Source organism: Saccopteryx leptura, chromosome 8 (genome assembly GCF_036850995.1).
Source record: "Saccopteryx leptura isolate mSacLep1 chromosome 8, mSacLep1_pri_phased_curated, whole genome shotgun sequence".
NCBI lineage: Eukaryota > Metazoa > Chordata > Mammalia > Chiroptera > Emballonuridae > Saccopteryx > Saccopteryx leptura.
In genome coordinates this window covers 95,876,763-95,882,409 of record NC_089510.1, presented here as the reverse complement: position 1 = coordinate 95,882,409, position 5,647 = coordinate 95,876,763, and positions in this window count along the sequence as shown.

Below are 5,647 nucleotides of genomic sequence, written 5' to 3'. Positions count from 1 at the left end.
GCTTTGTCACTGCACCACCGCCTGCCTGGTCTGGCATATTTTTTAAAAAACTGAATTTATTGGGGTGACATTGGTTAATAAAATTACATAGGTTTTGTGTGTACCATTCCCTAACAGATCATCTGTACACTGCACCATGTGTTCACCACACCAAGGCAAGTCATCTCCTGTCACCACTTGTCCCCCCTTTACCTTCTTATACCTCCTCCTGTGCCCACCCCCTCCCTTTGGTAATCACCATATTATTGTCTATGTCTATTGTCTATGTCTTTGCTTAACCCCTTTACCTTTTCTACCTAGATTCCCAATTCCCCTCCCCTTGACAGCTGTCAGTCTGCTCTCTGCATCTATGAGTCTGTTTCTATTTTGTTTATTAGTTTATTTTGTTCATTAGATTCCACATATAAGTGAAATCATATGGTGCTTGTCTTTCTCTGACTGGCTTATTTCACTTAGCGTAATGACCTACAGGTCCATCCATGCTGTTGCAAAAGGTATGATTTCCTTCTTTTTTATAGCTGAATAGTATTACATTGTATACCACAGCTTTTTTGTCTATTCATCTACTATGGGCACTTGGGTTGCTTCTGTATCTTGGCTTTTGTAAATAATGCTGCAATGTTGCAATGAACATAAGGGTGCATACATTCTTTTGAACTAATGTAGTTTGGTGTTCCTTGGATATATTCTCAGAAGAGGAACTGCTGGGTCATAAGGCAGTTCCACTTTAAATTTTTTTGAGGTAACTCCATATTGCTTTCCACAGTTGCCTCTCCAATCTGCATTTCCACATATAGTGCACAATAGTTCCCAACTTTATTTTTTGAGAGAGAGCAAGAGAGAGAAAGAGAAAGAGTGAGAGAGAAAGAGAGAGAGAGAGAGAGAGAGAGAGAAAGAGAAAAGGATAAGGGAAGAAGAGCAAGAAATGAGAAGCATCAACTCATAGTTGTGGTACTTTAGTTGTTCATTGATTGCTTCTCATATATGTCTTGAATGGTGATTTCCCTCTGAGCCAGTGTCCCTTGCTCAATCCAGAGACCTTGGGCTCAGGCCAGTAAACTTTGGGCTTAAGCCAGAGACCATGGGATCATGTTGATGATCCCACACTCAAGCCAGTGACCCCATGATCAAGCTGGTTAGCCTGCGCTCAAGCTGGATGAGCTCATGCTCAAGCCAGGGACCTCAGGGTTTCAAACCTGGAAACTCTGCTTTTCAGGTCAATGATCTATCCACTGTGCCATCATTCAGGTGATACCCAACTTTTATAGGTACAGCTAAAGAAAGTAGAAGTCAACTTTTATAATAGTAACCCTTAAGTTAATTTCTGTACTACACCATAGTCCATGGTAAGATGTCAGTGTAACTAGCTAAACAGAACACTGTGTTAGAAAATTAAATTTTGTTATGAGTGAGACAGGGCCAATTATAATAATAAAAAATCTACTAGTTTCTAATTTTAGATAGGTTGGAATTTAAATGAGAATTACTAAATTTCATTATGTCTTTGGAGTAGTATTCTGATATTTCTAGTGATCTCCATAAATTTTCATTGCCCTATAACAATTTATTAAGCTATTGGGTCTTCATAAATATGCAAACTAGCTTAATAAGATTGTCTGCCATGGTTATTCATCAATTTGGTATTAAAAGGGCCCCAATTCAGCCAATAAAATCTCTGGTGGTGAAGTACTTCTGATCTCAAAGCTTATTTCCCTTAAAGGGGGCCATAAGCTATTAAAATAATAGAATCTCATTATTAGTATGAATGGAATGACTATTTTGTTTATTAGGTTTGATATAATCTGTGCAGCAACATTTCACAAACCTGTAAACACTCTTAGTAGATGTAAGTATGTCTCCTAATATTTTTATTTCATTACATGGCCATTTATTGTTTGGGAAATAAATTGTTGGCAAAGTAAATGGGCAAAAATTGGTCTTAGGATGGTTAGGAAAATGCGCGTTTATTAGAGAAGCTCTAGAATGGAGAACTTAGAACAGGCTCTTACTTTCCTATATACAGAAAGTTTATATAAATATTAAAAAAAGGTGTTTTATTAGTTTATTTAACTTTAAATTTGAAATAATTATAGATTTAAAAGAGGTTAAAAGGAACTATATATAAAATTCCATGCACTCTTCCTAAATCTTTAATGCCAATATCCTATAGCCACAGAACAATACCCAACCGATATGGTATTGGCACAGTGCACAGGGACTGTTTAGATATTATCAGTGATACACATACTGGTTTTTTTTTGTGTGTGTATCTATGTAATTTTGTCACATGTTACCACCAGCACAATTAAGATATTCAACTAACTGTACTGTTGTCCTGAGACACCTTTCTGTTCCTTTTAATGGCATACTCATCTCCTCTGCTGTTCCTACCCTCTGGCAGCCACTGATCTAGCCTTCATATCCCTAATTGTGTCATTTCATGATTGTTACAGAGATGGAATCCTGCAATTTGAACTCTTTTGAGGCTTACTTTCTTTATCGAGCATAATTTTTGGATGTTTATTTGAGTTATTGCATGAATAGTGTTCCATGGTATAGCTGTACCACAGTTTGTTGAACCTTGCATCCTTTTAAAAGCAGCTAGGTAGTTGCCAGTTATTGGTTAATATGAATAAATTTGCTACAAGCATTTGTGTGTAAGTTTTTCTGTGAAAATAAATGTTGATTTCTCTGGGATAAATGATCAAGAATACACTTGCAGGATCATATTAAAAGTATATTTTTAGTTTAGGAAAGAACTCTGTCAGAGAGAGTGATTGTACCATTTTATATTCTCTAAAGTAATGTATGGGTTCTGTGTCCCATAAATTTTGAGTTATTGTATGTTCATTTTCATTTGTTTCAAGGAAATTTTTTATTTTTTCCTTGATCTTGTTCTAAAATTTATTGAGACTTGTTTTGTGTCCTAAAGTGTGGTCTATCTTATAGAATGTACCTTAAGCACTTAAAAAAATGTATATTCTGCTGCTTTGGAGTGAAGGGTTTTGAAGATGTCAGTTAAATCCACTTGATCTAGTATGTCATTTAAGGCTGCTGTTTCTTTGTTAATTTTCTGTCTGGAGGATCTAGCCATTGATTTAGCAGGGTATTACAATCCCATACTATTATGGTATTGCTGTTGATCTTAACTTTTATGTCCATCAAAATCTGCTTTATATATTTAGGTGCTCCTATATTAGGTCCATAAATATTTACAATGGTTATATTGTCCTGATGGATTGCTCCCATTTTTATTATGTAGTAACTTTCTTTATTTCTTGCTCTACCTTTGTTTATAAGGCTATTTTTTTCACATATAAGTATTGCTACCCCAGCTTTTTTTCATTTCCATTTGCATGACACACTTTTTTCCATATCTTCATTTTCAGTCTATGTGTATCTTTTGTTCTTAGGTATGTCTCTTGTAGACAACATATATTTGGGTCCTGTTTTCTTATCCATGCAGCTACCCTATGTCTTTTGATTGGAGCATTTAATATAATTAAACTTAAGGTTATTATTGATATGTATTAATTTATTGCCATTTTATTCTGTAAATATACAATTCTCTTTTTCTAGATTTATTCTTCCTTCTGGCCTCAAGTGTTTCTGTTGAGAAGTATGATGTTATCCTTATGGTGGCTCATCTGTAGGTAGTTAACTGCTTTTTTCTCATAGCTGTTAGTATTCTTTCTTTGTCCCTTAACTTTGGCACTTTAATTTTGATGTGTCTTGGTATATGCCTTCTTGGGTTTTTCTTTAATGGTGCCCCTTGAACTTGTGTGACTTTTTCCTTCATCAATTCAGGGACATTTTTAGCTGTAATTTTTTTCAAACAGGTTCTCTATCTCTTGTTCTTTATCCTCTTCTTCAGGAACCCCTATGATGAGGAAATGTGTTCTCTTTAGGTTGTCACAGAGCTCTCTTAGAGTTTCCTCAGTCTTTTTAATCCTCTTTTCCTTTTACTGCTCTGCTTCCATACTTTTGTTTATCTTGTCCTCTTTAATCCAGCCTGTTTTTAATTCCTTTTAGTGCTGTCTTCATTTCTGATATTGTGTTTGTCATTTCTGATTGGTTCTTTTTTATAATTTTAATGTCCTTTTTGTTGCTTGCTATCTCTTTCTTTAGGTGCTCATTATGTCCATCCATTGTTACTCTAAGATCCTTGAGCATTCTAAAAATTATTATTTTAAACTCTGCACCTGGTAGTTTGGTCATTTGCATCTTATTTATTTATTTTTCTAGGGATTTCTCTTGTTGATTCATTTGGGTCGCATTTCTCTCTCTGTCTATTTTGTCTGAGTATAAGGTAGTGCTTTCTGACTTTGAAAATTTTGTGGTGTTTTTATGAAGAAGTTGTACTCGGTGGTATAGACCTCCAGGCTACCTCTTTTTCTTGTTCTATGAATGCTTCTTGAGGCTACTATTTTTCTTTCTGTTGTATGTGAGTATTAGATACAGTTGGTCTTTTCATGGGTACGGTTTTCCCTTCAGGCGGGCTGGTTCTAGTGTCAACCTTGATCATGGGTATTACACACTGTGCAATGTCAGTCCTGTTGGACATATTTATTCTCTACAATGTCTGGTGCCTGCTAGACTCCACCTGTGGGCATGCTGTTTGTGTAGGTAGCTGAGTCTAGGGTTGGTGATGTCTGCCACCCACTACCAGTTGTGTTGGCTCTAGTTCTTCTTTGTTTGGCATCAGCTGTTTATAATCCACTGTGGGATAACTGTCTGCAGCTACTATACTTTTTGCTGTTTGTATCTGCATTTTCTGTGCCTGGGTAGTGTCAGAGGGGCCAGCCTTTGTATAAGGATTAGCTTCCTCTTGCTTAGAGATGACAGCAGGTCTATAAAAGCCCCAAGCTCTGTAAGATTTGTCTCCACTTTTCAGCTTCTCCACCCCTCTTGCAGCTGCCTGGTCTTCCCACAGAGTGTTCTATAGTAAGACTATAGTGTAGGCTCAGATTGGCCTCACCCAAACAACCCCTCTACAGGTTGCATGCTTGGTGGGTTAGGGTAGCCTAGGTCGTGAATACAACATTAGTGGGACCCCCTACTTCAGGAGTCTCTTGGTCAGGAGCTCAATATGGGGAATGTGGCCCCTACTCTAAAGCCTTATCCCTCAGCCACTGCTGGATACTCAAATTTTATTTCTCCCCACCAAGGTGAGCAGTAGGTTCAGATTGAGTGAGGCTAACAGTCCCCTCTGCAGAAGTTCTTTCAGCTGGTGAGACCCTGGTATCAAGGAGGGAGAGTGAGAGAGTCCTCTTGTGGGGCTTACTGTGCCCCCCAGAAAGTGGCTAAGCCTCTTGACCAGATCCAACGATAGACTCACAGGAATCCACACATTAAATGTCCATGCTCCAAGCCTCTTTTATTTTCCTGTGTGGTATCTAGCCCTGCAGGGCAGAATATCCAGTGCCCATGCTGGCTGACTGTGAAGCTCTACCCTATTCAATGCACATGAGCTGCTGTACTGGTGCTGATCACAGAGAGTAGAACTCATCTCAGCTGGGCCAGGTGTGAGAAGCTTTTCCTTAGGATACCACTTTAGCAAGGGCTGTTATGGCCCTGATCTGTGATGGCACAGTGGATAAAACATCACACTGGAACACTGAGGTTGCTGGTTCGAATCCCTGGGCTT